The 15,127-nt window shown below is 35.1% G+C and overlaps 1 protein-coding gene across 2 annotated transcripts in view; it reads right to left on the reverse strand.

Moving 5' to 3' along the window:
* The window catches only part of CLVS2 (clavesin 2), a 65,215-nt gene that overhangs the window by 37,196 nt on the left and 12,892 nt on the right, over nt 1-15,127 (reverse strand). The gene's annotated exons all lie outside the window — the stretch shown is intronic.

The following is a 15,127-nucleotide window of genomic DNA, read 5'->3' on the forward strand; positions in this document are numbered from 1 at the left end:
TTAACTTATGTCCCAAATTATTGCCTTGACAAAACTTCTGTTTTGTTTTATTTAAAGTAAGCCTAATGAGCTCTAGTCTACATGGCATGACAGAGCTTTGACTTCTTATCTGTGCAGAGGGAACAACGTGAGCAAAGATATGGGATGGGACAGGGTGTCTGGTGACAAGATAATGTTTTAGACAGACAACTATGATTACCATGTTGAAAAGGGCTTGGACAGGGGCCAGCTGGAGGCAAGGCCATGATTTGTCTTTTGGGATTACGAAGGTGAGAGTTAACAAAAATTCAAACGAGGACAGACAAAAATGTGGCTAAGAAAAGACATAGACAAAACGTACCCTCCTCTTCTTTTTCTTTACCACTTAGCCTGCCACTAATGTGGACTTCCAGCATCTATTGGCTGGATTACTACAAATTCCCACTTTTCTAACTTCTTTCTTTAAAATTATCACACTCGACATGCATTTGTAGGTTGAAATCATGAACAAATGAATAATGTCAAATAAATTTTTCTATCAGCCATTTTTCATGATTTGTTCTCCTCGTCAAAATACTCATTGATTCTCCATCCCTCATAGGATATAGTTCAAATTAAAAGTCCCTTCCATTTTGACCCCAATCTAATAGATTTCTTCAGCTTCCTTGTTACCCATTTTATCTCAACCCTTCACATCAGAGCGCCTAGACTTTTTACATATACAAAATGCAATATATGAATTTTTACCTCTTGACCTTAGCTCTACTGTTCCCCTCCCTATGTCTCTCTACATACTCATATTATGCCATCCTTCAAATTCTAGCTCAATTTACAATTCTTCCACAAAACCCTTATGTCATTTTAGTCCTTACACCATAATCCCTTCCTCTGAACTATTAAACAATTTCTGTCTCCAAAAGTTATTTTGTCATTTATTGAATTGATTTTAATAATATAAGAATATAATGAGCAGACAGAAATAACATGTATTGTTTAAAAGCTTGATTGTCTTTATAAGGTGTAATTTATGTCCACTTTTTGTCTTTTACTGAATTCACCTATTGCTATCTTATTCATATTTGCATTAAAATATTTTTTAAATAGGGTTGATTGGTGGCTGTTTGACTGAATTCAACTTCCTTCCTTCTACCAAAAACTGGTTACTACATTCTGTGTATATTAGCATAATATTTTGGATTATAAATCAGCCTGGTAGCTTCATAAAAGATGCTTTTTTAAACATAGCTGATTTTTTTTTCTCCAAAGCATATTTACATTTCCACTCACTCTGCTTTCCCTGGGTCTTGTTATAAATTTCTTTTGTGGTCCCCAAATGTGCCCCATCACAGCCATATGTGTTAGCACTGCATCATTTTCTTAAGATGAGGAGCTGCAGCTGCCTGATTCTATTAATTTACTCATTAAAGCATGCTAATATTATTTAAAATAGAAGTTAGCCTTTCTATAACATGGCACATTGTATATTTACATGTTAAAAAATTTGCTTTATTTTCTACTGTATATTATGAATATTTGAAATAAAGTACTTTATGATAAAATACCATGTTCCCAATGGTAAAATGTGTAAAATGCAGAAAGTACAAAACAGAAAAATTCACCATAGTCCTACTGCTCTCTTAATCAATATGAGCATTGATTAAATTCCAATGCATTTTCTTTTCCTCTTTTTTTATCATATTATCAACATAAATGTGATCATATATTACATTATTTACATCACACACATTTCACTTAACGTTATACATAACCATTGCCCACATTATTGCAAATTCTTTGCAAACATTACTTCTCAACAGTTGAAAGATCATCCCTGATAGAAACAACTTAGTGTTGCAGGTCCTTCTTCATGGGAATCTGTGTTCTCCTTCAGCTCATGGGTTCTGAATCTTAGAGTGTTTCAGGACAGAAAACTAAGCACAGTAGTCTAACTTCATATCGGGATAGCTGACTTTATTCCTTTTCATTTTGGGCTGAATATTTTAAACAGTACTTATTGTCTCCCCATCCATCTCTCATATAGGAACACCATGTTTAGTAATGATATCCATAGCTCTCTGAATGCCATGCCTTTATGGGTACCAATCCAATCTTGCCACTCACTATAATGATTGCATCCAACATATTTCTTATGCTTAAATGCCATCACCTGGCCAATATTATTTCTGAATCGTATCATGCCCATTGCTCAGGAAATCCTTTCACTAACTTTCTCTAATGTATCAGCTCTCTTCCTCAAAGTCCATTTGATTACTACATCCCCTGAATTTCTCAAATGCCTGAGCTTGTATGCTTTTCCAAAAGTATCTCATCCTTTTTTTACCACAGGTGAAAGTTTTAAGAATCCTAGTTCTACAATATTTCTATAGTACACCCAGAACCAGAGATAGGATCCTCTTTGCCAGCCAGTTTATGTGTTATTTAGCTGAACTGAATGTCGTTCTTGCCATTAAGGAGCTCATTATCTAGTTGAGAACAATGAGGAGATACATGTAAATTAACCATGTTTATACAAGTCTCTTCCTGTGGTTTCAACAGAAAATATTTGTGATTCTCCCAAGAGTGAAAATCCAAAAGTCTTAAATCCTAGGAATAAACCAATGAGTTCCACATGTTATAAAGCACCAGTACTTGTTATAATCGTATTTAACCATTATCTTACAACCTGGGAGAACAAAAGCAGGGACTATAAACTTTGAAAATTGCCTGCAGTCTCTTAAAAGGTTAATAATTTATAGAAAATGTGGGGGAAGTTTTCATCCCACCTAACTTCAGTTGGTCAGTTTTATATGATCTACCAAGATAAGCTGATTGATTACATTATATAATAATTGTATTTTGGTCTAAAGGAATAATCTTCTTGTTGTATAAATTTGCTTAGTTTCTCTTCTTAAGTACAGGGCAGGGGATAAGTGCCTGGGCAGGACTGACTTTAGTCAGGTGCCTTCCCTGACTAGGTATCATGCCAATCTCTTTCACATATGTTATCTTGTTTAATCCTCATAATACCACCAGGCAGAAGGTATTAATCTCAGTTTTCAGATGTGATAAAAAAGACGAGGACCAGTTAAGTAGTCTATCTGAAATTGAATCTGGATGTGACAGAGGGAAGATTTAAGCCCAGGCATTCTTTATTCTAAAGTTTGACCTATTCTAGCAATTGTCAAGAGGAAAGACAACATTGCTTTCAACTTTAATCTATATAGTTGTTCTCCAAACAACTCTTTATGAGGAAAGCAGGCAATCAAAACATGACTTTCTCAGAGGTTAGCTTGGGTGAAAGAAGATGACTCCTTTCTTCCTTACATGGCTTCAAGATGAAATACAAGTCAATGTCACTTATCTCACCCTAGATCCAACTTAAGAATGTTTTGTGTTTTTAAAATTAGGTTATTAGTAACATTACGGGAAGCCTCCAAGAGAAAATAAAAGGGAGGGGATAGTTTTAAATCCAATGCTAACACATGAGCTTCCAGTAAATAATTCCAAAAACAGGAGCTACCAATAAAGAAAAATAAGTCTTAAAAGGAGAACCTTGAGCCACGTGGGAAATGTAGCCTTCACAATGTAGCCTCAAACCCATAAATTATGAGACTAAGGGATAATGAAGACACTCTCTACTTCTGCGGGGACTGTGACCTATTCTAAGAAGTAGAGGGGCTTACTTTGGAAACAGTGATGTCTAAAGAAAACCAGAACTGCAAAGGAGGAAAGACAAACCAAAGCAAAGAAATTTCTTGGAGCTCTCCATGGTGCTGCTCAATTCAGCCTGTCTCCTTTAATGGTTTCTATGCAGCATTGGAGTCATGTCAGCTATTCTTTGAGTTAAGGTTTTTTCCAGTTCTAAATACTTATGAAACTGAAAACAAACAAACAAACAAACAGACAAAAAAAGTATCTTATGATTTGCAACAGAGTGCTTCCACTCTCCTTTCACTTACTAAATTACATCTCTAAATTCAGCATATAGCAATAACCCACTATGACGCTGGTCATCTACCCCATGTTGAAACAGCAGGCTTCAGTTACCACTAAATGTAGTTTGTCTCCCAGATGTAGCAACCGATTATTGTTCTGCGTGGAATAAAATATAACCTTCTTAGCCATTTTAGGAGAGATAATGGGCTAACCAGAGGTAACTCTTTGAAGTCTTCTTTTGAAACCAGATGATAAAGTTGACTGAATGACTACCCATTTGCAAATAAAGCTGGTTTTCTAAGCTTTATAGTCTTAGATTAGGTCTGCTTATATTGATTTGCAAAGAATTATGAGTTTATTCCTTAGAATTTTTATTTCTGGAAACAAAAATTTTCAATATTTCATTCCAGAAAAATATATCTAAGGATTTAAAGAGCATAATAATAACAACAACAAAAACTACTACCACATAGGAGCAAAATAATTTCTCTCCCAGAGCCTCATGTAAGGTAAATGATGGTTTATGACTTCATTTCTATCATCCTGTGATCATATACTAAATAATGACTGGCTTTAAGGTGTTAAGGAGTTTCCAAATCAACATGGCAAACTGAATAAGTACAATTTCCTCACCTCCATCCACAAATTTAAGTGATAATAAATAGTACAAACTATAATAAATTTACAACAGCATTGAAAACTAAATGAAGCAGAGTTACATTATTAAATCAGACATTTGATAAAATTTTGGAAGATAAAAATACATGCAGTTCTGACTTCCACTTCCAGCAAGATGATATAGTCATACTTTTCCTATTCTTCCCATTCAGTATAACAAAAAAACATGGGCATTATACATAAAACAAAGATGAGAAGACTATCAAGGATTACTGGAGGAAGGCAGACCAACTAGGGATATTGGGACTCAAAGAATGACATGATGGTAAATTGCTTGAGTTTGATTTTGCCACATATATCCCAGATTTAAAACTCAGAAAACTGGTAATTGGAAACTCCAATCAGCAGAAAGAAAACAAAACAAAACAAACAAAAAAACCTTATAATAGCTGCTTTCTGTGGGCAAAGGACCAGGAAATGAGTATACTAACGTACAAACTTTTAGGCCATAACTACTCTACTAAAACCAAATACCACAAGAAAAAAAAAAATGTGACCTCACTCCCACCCACACCAGCAAAGAGGAAGAAGTGAGACGAGAGTTGCACCTTCACCAAGTTGTAATAAGGGCCCCCACCCTCCAGCAGTGTAGTGTCACCCACCAGTGAGTGAGCAGCCAGGACTTTCATTCCTGTTTCATCAATGTTAATATCCTGGTTGTGAGATTGTGTAATATTTTTGCAAGATGTTACCATTAAGTGGAACATATGAGATCTCTGTGTTCTATTTGTTACAACTGCACATGAATCTACAATGATCTGAAAATGAGAAAGAAAAACTTAATAAAAAATACATGTGGTCATGAAACTTTATGATACACAGAGAATTAAGATCACAGATACAAAGACCATGTTATAGGAGTACCATAAAAGGGATCAGAGAAAAATTGAGAGGAAAGAACAATAAAAATGTTTCTTTTACTAACTGAAGGACGCATTACGGTCTGGTGGACACATAAAAGGATCTGCTCTGAGACGCACGCTTATAAATGCCAAAGACAAAGAAAGATCCTAACATCTTTTACATATAAAGTACAGGTACCTACCAAGTAACAGAAATTTGAAATGAAGCTTCTTATCAGAAATAATGGATGCCTAATATCTATGAATTAATGATTTTAAAGTACTAAGGGAAATTTATTTTGAATCCATATTTCTATATCTAGAAAAACTATCAATCAATGTGAACGCAGAATAAACATATTTTAAAGAATGCAAACACTCTCTACAATTTTACCTCTCAGGTACTTTTTCAGGTGAATAAAAAATTTTGAAAAGAGAAAAAGATTCAAGAATTTAAGGAAATAACATCCAAGAAGCAGCTAATGTAATACAAGAGTGAAATTTAAAAATGTTCTAGGATGACAGGTCTAATATAGACCTAACTGTAAACCTAATATAGAACTAATATAGACCTAAAAAATAAGAGATAAAAATCATAACATGAAATAAAGAGCTCCTAGAATACCTTCAAAAGGAAAGTAGATTCTTTACAGCATATAATATGATTGAAAACCTAGGTCCTAATGTAACTTTTAATTAATTAATTTATTTATTAATTTCTGTACTGACTAAAATTATATTGACTTTTTGTGTTTTCACGATATGACTAAACAATAAGTATAACTACAACTGGTCTTTAAACCACGTGATAAATATTGACAAAAGAGTGAATGCTGGTGGACTCTACATCCTAAAGTTTGACAGTGGTTCTACTCTCTAATTCCATGCAACAGGAGGAGTTATGAGTGACAACCTTTCTGTGCGTTAGCATCTAGTATTCTTTTCTGGGAGTTTCTCCAGATAGGTCATCTCATACAAAAAAAAATGCATACTGTCATTTTATGAAAATTAATTTCAAATTCAGAGGATGTCTACCTTCAAGGAAAAGCTACAAAAGCATCACTATAGTTTCCTTGGACAGAGTCATAAGACTGTAGGGGAATGATTTACTTTTTTCTCCTTTTAAATTCAGGGTGGTTGGAAATACTCATCTTAGGAGAGTTGAATTGATTGAATCACAGCTGTGTTACCTTAGTTATAGAAATATAGTTACAGTGACCTAGCTACATAGAACTGTCAGCCCCCTATCTAGGCAAAACTCATCAGTTATAGAGATTGCAGTTAGTACATACAATGAATTGCAGGAACGATAGATTTATTGCTTTGTGATTGTATATAGGAATTAAACTTCCTTGAAACACTAATTATCACCTCTTCCTTTCAGAGAACATATGCAAACATGGTATGTAGAGATGACTGAAGAGTCATCACTGTTATTAGGTTGGTGCAAAAGTAATTGCAGTTCTTGCAATTATTTCTAAACTTTTAAACCACAATTACTTTTGTACCAACCTAATATTTAAGGAATCAGCATTGTAAAAGACAGTTCAAGATATACACCATTGCCCTCCTTCCTAAGATCACAGATAGACTACATTTCTTCATATCTTTTGCAGTTATGAGTATTCACTCAAATGATTTTTCTAGCCAATATAATTAAAAAGGAAGCAGTATACTCTGTTTTCAGATCTGGCCCATAGAAATATATGTGATCCTACATGCTTTATCACCTTAAAGGGAAACGGAACGGGATTGAGCAAAAGGACCTTGAAAGCCACATAAAGAAAATGGCAAGGCCATGAGGCGTAAGGAAAGTGGGTCACTGACTCACTAGGAGAATCACCATACATTGACCAAAAGCGCCTAACTGGACTTTGCAGCCACATGTTGAGCCAATGTACACACTTTGGTTTGTTGCAGCAGCTATCATATTTTATATAACTACCCCACATTCACCCACATCTTAAAATTCTGATTGCAGCCTTTCAAAATTCAGTAGACTTTAAACCATAGAAACAGTTATTAACTGCATCAAATAATAACCCAGGATAAATTCAAGGAGGCATTCCTCTTATGAGTTTATCGTGGCTTCTCTAATTGCAAATATGAAGGAAATTAAATCCATTAAAAACAGACCTTCAGAATAATTATAATAAAGGAGTATTCTAGTTTTCAGATAAAATTTAAGAGAATATGACAAGAGATGAGACAGAAGAATCACTCACCTCCAAGGTTCTGGGAATATAGTACCAGAACTTTAAATTTTAAGAAACCAAAACTGACACCTCAATTTGAGATTTCAAAAGATTTTGGTTTAGATGCCCATGAGGTTAAATTTATGAAGGTGAAATGACTAAACATTTGAAAGACAGACATGTCAACTTTATCGACATCTATAGGAAAATCTGATGGCAGTAGGATCCTAAAGTAATTGTTTTCTTGCTTTTTTGAGGTCTGATTGACAAATAGAAATTGTATATACTGCAGGTGTATAGCATGACATTTTGTTATGCATGTATATTGCAATATAATTGCCACAACAAAGCTAATTAACATATTTATCACCTCATATAATTACCATTATGTGATGTGGTACAAACTTAAGATCTACTCTCTTAGCAAATGTCAAGTATACAATACATTGTTATTAACTATATTCACCATGCTGTACATTAGGTCTCCAGAACTTATTCATCTTCTAACTGAAAGTTTGTACCCTTTGACAAGCATCTCCCCATTTTCCCCACCATTCTACGCCTGTTACCATGATTTCAATTTTTCAGATTCCACGTATCAGTGACATCATGCAGTATTCGTCTTCTGAGCCTGGCTTACTTCACTTAGCATAATGTCTTCCAGGTTCATCCATATTGTTGCAAAGGGCAGGATTTCCATTGAATAGTATTCCATTACATACTATTCCAATGAATAGTATTTCATTACATCTAAACTAATTTTTTGAAAGTATAAGTAGATGTTCACATTTGGCAGTTTTGATTTGAAGAGAGTGAAAAATGATGTTCCTCTGGGATAGAACGGATGTCAAGATGCATTTAAGTTGCTACTAAAAAGAGTAAAAGAGAACTTGCAGTTACTCATCTTTTTTTTTCCTCTAGTTAAGGACATGTCTCAACATAGCCAATACAATTAAATGCAGATTAGCTCATATTATTCATTCAGTTTTTTATTATAGATAATTACTTTCTATCCATTTATCATTATCTCAATGACTCAGACCAAAAGATTGTCATTTGCTTCTTTCCCTTTTGTTGCTTCAATTATTGGGCTATTGGAAGCTAAATGATAACTAGTCTCTTTTTCAGTAGAAAAAAAAAGTATAGAGTTACTAAATTTCATTGCTAATTACTGTAAGTATGTGTTAATAACTCTAGAACACTCTTCTCTTCAATTTTCTCATAGTTGACACCAACTTTCTATAACTAGACATTTTAAACAGATTTAGCTGCTATTCAAAAGAAATAAACAGCAATTTAATACAAGAAAAACACTGATATGTACACATATACTGGGGATGCCAAAAAATGTATACAAGTGGACACTTTGGTCCATGTTGCTCAAGCACTAGTTTGCCGTAATCAAAAGTGTCTGGATGCTGATGGCAACCACTTTGAGCATCTCTTATAATTGCAGAAGTCAAACGTGACTTACATTCACCTTTTTTTATTGGATGTATTGAGTATTACAATTTTAACAGTTTTTTCCTGTCTTGAAATGTGTATACATTTTTTGGTTCCCTCTGTATACGTATATATGTACATGCCTGTGTGTTGTGTGCGTGTGTGCATATATACATGTGTGTGTGTGTAAAGGTTATATATCTTTAGCCTGCTTGTTGAACTAAATATTATATATAGCATTTGCATGCCTATTGTCAGCTTTTAAAAAGGCTTCAAATGCCCTTCTTCTGGGTACTAAATCTCTCAGCCAAACCATCACATTTTCACACTATGAAAAACAGCAACTTTAAAGTTTTCACTCATTTTGTTTTAGGTTAAGTAACAACTGAAAGGTAGCACACTTAGCTCAGACAGCTATGCATGTGATGAACAAAATGTCACGGTTTTTACATGCTGCCCTTGTCACTGTTTCTCAGTATGGTTCTGCCTGCATATACAAAATGTGGAAATAAATGCTCTCAACTCCAGGCTGTATGAATGAATAAGGTTCATGAGCCTCTGTGTTCATTTTCAAAAAGATAGGCATTGTTTCAGTCCCCTCCCATCAATGTACCATGACGCTGCCTTAAGTTTACAGGGTAGCTTATATGCAAAAGGTTTCTAGTATGTATTGTCCTGAGCATTAGAAGCCTGTAAAGAATTGACAGGTTAAGGACCATTGTAAAGATCACTGCTGCACAGCAACAATAGAGTCCTGTTGTTTTATTATGAATCCCTAATTTATTCAATATCTCACAGAATTCCTTTTTAATATTCTCCCTAAACCATCCACACACACACACACGTGCAATTTCAGAGCTTCCAGAAATTGTGGGTAGGATTTGGAGGACTCAAAAAGCTAAAGCTCGACAAGTTAATGGAGCTTCTCACCCGCTAGCCTTGACAGTGATGTTCCAAGTCCTTGGAACATGTTCTCTATGTTTTGCAAAAACCCCTAGGTAAGACTGAGCTTCCAAACAGTCAGAGCCAGCATTTATAGCAACAGCACTTTCTGCCTTCCACATGAGTGACCAGAGTGTCAGCAGACTGGGTGCTGTTCAGAACACTGGACCCTTGAGTCAAAAGAAAGGGCTGGCATTAAGTAGTGAATTAATTACACATTCTTTATTCTTTCACAAGTCTTGGTTATTAAGGGCTCTTACAATATCTGGCACTGATTTAGGCACTTTGGGATGGCCCTACATCTGAGTCTTAATGTAGCAATTCAAAGAGCTATTCAGTTCTTTGTTACAGCCAAACCCTTTGCCAACAGAGCCACATCTTGACTACATTATGTACTTTTCAGCAGATGGAGTTTAGGGATTCCTGTGAAATTGTGAAAGCAAAAGCACACACATGGCAGGACAGAGCTAGGGGGAATAACAGATAAATATATCCAAAGGGCAAAGACAGCACAGGCAGAGTGAGGATAATTGTTTCTTTCTTAATTCACAAGAGATTCTGGGTTCCTAGAGAGTTTGAGCTTTTCATTATTAAAGAGGTTTTAAGAACAAGAATATTTTACAAGATAAAAATAAAAATATAGCAACTGCGACCAAAAAATATTAAAAGCACATCACTTCTCTGTAAATTCAAACAGTCTAAGCTGTTCCAGGTATTTCCAAACATTTCGTGTTTTAGTTGACTTCCCAAGCAGATATCTTAGAGTCTACAAGTCACATCCACTTAATCCTGTATTGATTTTCTGAGATGCTTCCTGTTACTATAACTACCCTAGTCAATTAACTTCTTATAGGTAAAAGAACAATTTTCTCTTTTTTTCCTTTCCAATGAAACCTGAATACTTTGTTTCCACAAAAATATCTGATGTCGCCTCTTATCTATCTAAGTACTACATTGTGTTGGTAAAAATATTTGATGCTGTTCATTAAAACAAAACAACAACAAAAAAAGTTTGAATATTCCACACACAGAGAAAGCACACAGGATTGCCTCAAACCAATGAGTGGCTTACAAATTTGGGGTTGTATTGATATAAGTTCTCTCCAGCTATCGTAAAAGCACTTTTCCCTTGACCTCAGTCACAGGGAACTGGGAGTCTGGCAGTGACTCAAGGAAGAAGAAAATGATTGTGCCAATCGGTGTCAAAAAAAAAAAAGGACAAGGCCACAAGCCTGCCATTTGTGACTTCTTTAGTGAGCTTTGTTTTGTTTATCCCAATAAACACATTTCACCTGTATTAAAATGTGAGGATTTGGCATAAGGGAGGGAAGTCACCCTAAAAGGAGCCTATTCACTTTTTCTTAGTCACAGCTGTGGAAACAATAGAAACAACAAGATTCAGGAAAGACATTGGTGTTTAGAGTCAGCCAATCTGGACTCAACACTGAACAGAGGTGGAGAAAATTGGGGTTTCAAACTCCCTAAAGTTTCACTTCCTGTCTTACAAAATGGGATCAATACAATCATCTACAAGGTAGCTTTGCGGTTCTCTAGATCTAACCCCTCCCTCCTTTGATCCAAGTCCATTCTTTTCCGTGAGAGATCTTCCCAAAGCAGAGGAGTGACCAGATCACTTTCCTGCCTGAAACCCCCCCATGTCTGGAGAACATAGGCCACACCACATAAGTAGTAGCATGCCGTCATTCATCCCATCAAGCAAGGGCTCAGCCTGCTTTTCCCGGCTCATCTCTGGTCATTCACCTCAATTCATGTCTCACTCTAACCTATCAAAACAGATTTATCACATACTTTCAACCTCTTATAGCTGTAGTTGTTCAAAGCACCTCCCCACAGTTCCCCTGCCCAAAATGCTCTTCCTGTTCTTGTCCAGTTGGCAAACTCTTGCTCAACCCTCAAGGTCAAGGATATCTCCACAATTACCACTTTTCCAACTGTACCTGGAGCTTTTCCCAAAAGAAACAAAGAGTAATTTTCACCAGGTGAAATGATCTCAATTTTTGCTTGACTTCCAACATGAAAAAACATTTTACTGGCATCTAACATGAAAATATCTAGATGCTATTTAACCACACAGTGAAGTGATTTTTAAAGAACGCATTCTGTGTATCTATCATCTGAGCATTAAAAGCAAAATACGAGTATATTATTCAGATTCCCAAAGTCAATCAACTAAGTAGTCAATCACTAAATTATGAGCTCTTCACAGTCTAGGTAGCCCCTAAATTATGAGAAAACCAGCACATATGCAGAGAAATACACCACCTGAAAAATGAGCTCATACATATCAATTACTCTCAGCATTGATATCACCTGCTAGGTGCAAGATGTATGATTTCTAATATAATACTTTAAAATAGGTATAAATGAATAGACAGATTTAAACAAGTACAGGAATTTGCCCAAGTATTTGATATATGACAGGGTTGTCATCCAAACCCAGCTCTGTCTGCCTTTAAAGCCCATTGTATTTCTACCCTTCCACACTGTCTCTCTATTGGCCTTGTACTATGATCATGGGTGGATCTTCTAACAATGGTCTATGTGTCTTTATTCAAGATATTAGGTGCTATCTCTAGTCGAATCACTCAAAATACTCTTTTGTTGAGGAAAAAGGTTTCTGGTGTGTACAGATAGAGAGGTTATGCAGTCACTTCAAGAGGAAGAGATGAGGCTTCTCCAAAACACAGTTACATTCCATTAATAATACATACCATTAACGTTCCTCTCTGGCACGAGGCCCATTGGTAGCCTTTCTTATTTTTGGTTCAACTTCCTAGAATATTTCTTATGTTTGTCTAAATAAAAGTAACACATTATAGCAGAATTATGACATGATATAAATCATCACTGAGTTATTAAAAATATCCTCATCTCTTACTTTCCCTGACTGGGTCAATTGAAGGTGTTTATTATTGTGGTGTGTTGGTTGTCTTGCTGATGGTGATAGTTGTGTTTAGTGACCTAAAATTGTGAATATATCTTTAATTCAAACATTTTGTGGTCTTATGTCAATCTCAAATATAAGTTTATTCATTCTCTGAATGAAACATATCAATACACAATAATATTACTCACATAACAAATGCAAAAAAAGACTTGATTAGGTACGTCAGAAAATGTAACTTCAATCTAAAACTAAATATGAAATCCTGCATGTTGCAATGGAATGTGTTTAGCACATTTTGTAATTCTATTCAAAATAACCATTGTTTTTAGATATACAGACATAGACAGAGATACAGATATAGACATAGATATAGAGCATTTTAAAAAAATCAATTTGAACTGGAGAAACACTGAGTTTAAAGGTGAAGAACATGTCAAATTTATTGGCAGGAAAATCTCCTTTAAGTGACTTCCTAACTGGCAGCCAGGAAGAATGAACCCTATTTATTCACTCTGGGTTCTGGGAGAAAGTAAAGGAGATTGAGACATTTATGGGGAATAGAGATAAGACAGTTCCTTGTGTGCAGCCAGTATAGGTCCCTGCAGGGCAGGGGACCATTTATTTCTCTAACACAAGTACTGTAGTTAAATCTGACTATAGCACTTAAAGAAGTTCTGATAGTTGCCATGGCTAATGGAGAAGCTCCCAAACATGTCTGAATTGTCAAGTTTTTTCTCCTGCAATAACTTCTCACATTACTACTAAACGTCTCCATATGGTCTGTAAGTTGGCAAATAGCAAGGCACTGAGTCTATCCTTAAGGTGTTTTTTTAAAAATTTCTTAGAAATAATATGAGATCTCCAGTCCTTCAGGCAGTTATAGGCCTTATCTACCTTTAGTGCAAAGAGAAAACAGGTTAAATAGTGATAACAATTCTAAAAATCTAGGTTATTATTCTTTGTTAAGTAACATGGTGGTAACCAAGTTTCTTTACAAAATTAATAACACTTTATACACTGTTGAAACAGGGAAGAATTAGGACTGATTCTACGTGATATGCACATTTCCAAACATGTGTTATCTTGTGTACTCTCCTAATCCTTATTAACTGTTTCTATGGAGTTTAAAAAAAAAAAAAGTGTCGTTCAAGAAAGGAGCAAAGGTGACTCCACAAGAGCAAGTCAGGAAACCTGCACTGGGAAAAGCCTATGCAGAGACGAAGGATCAGTGTGTTTTATTCACTCCAGAGGCAAAACTCAAGCTGTGAATTCAATTTGGTTCAGATGTCCTGACACCTGGAGAGATGGCTCATTTTTAGGAAGTAATCAGCCATCAACTCAGGTGCCTATACACAGCCAGAAATTACTATGGAGCAGAGATCTGGAAATGCCAGATTATTTAACATTTAAAAAAAAGAAAGAAAGAAAAAGTTTAACATCCTGGCCTAATGAATGACAAAGTTATTTTAAGACAAGTAATATTTTCAGGGGTAAAAGTTATAAAAAATAACTCTTGACTTACAAACTTCTGAAATGCATGTTGAACATACAGAAAATAAAAACTGAATTAACATCACTCGAAAGTTAATTTGAAAATCTTTTTAAAATTTTAAAATTTAATCCATAGATATTGTATATAATGGAGCATGAAACAAGTTAAAAGACAGAAGAAGAAGGACATCCTAAAAGTTCAAAAGAAACTGTCAGTAGTAGGTTTATGACATGCCACTAAATAATGACTGATTTTCCACTTTACGATTCCCAACCAGTTAAATGTCATTCACTGGAAGATGCACTATTCCTGTAGAAATTCTGTGTGACAGCTGTTTCACCAAAAAGAAAATATTAAGTCTAGAAAAGTAATTCAAAACAGTAATTCCGTATCTTAGAGACTAAAAAACATATTGCACAACATTCCAACAGTTTTTTAGGCAACATAAAGATAATGCCAGTCATATCCCAAATTCACCACGTTAAATGAAATAATGGAGCAAACCTTTAACTAATTAACTAATATACACAGAAATGGAAAAAGAAACAAGCCTAACTAGCTAAAAATTAAAATCCAAAAGATGTTGCTTGTTCTGATTATCAAGATAAACCATCTCAGTTTATCATCCATATTTATGTTTAGGCTCAGTGAGAGCTTATGCCAAGTATCACAAATCCTCCTCTACGGAAAGGGGCACATTTTTCAGTGTTTC

This window comes from Rhinolophus hipposideros, assembly GCF_964194185.1.
Source record: "Rhinolophus hipposideros genome assembly, chromosome: 3".
NCBI classification, from domain to species: Eukaryota; Metazoa; Chordata; class Mammalia; order Chiroptera; family Rhinolophidae; genus Rhinolophus; species Rhinolophus hipposideros.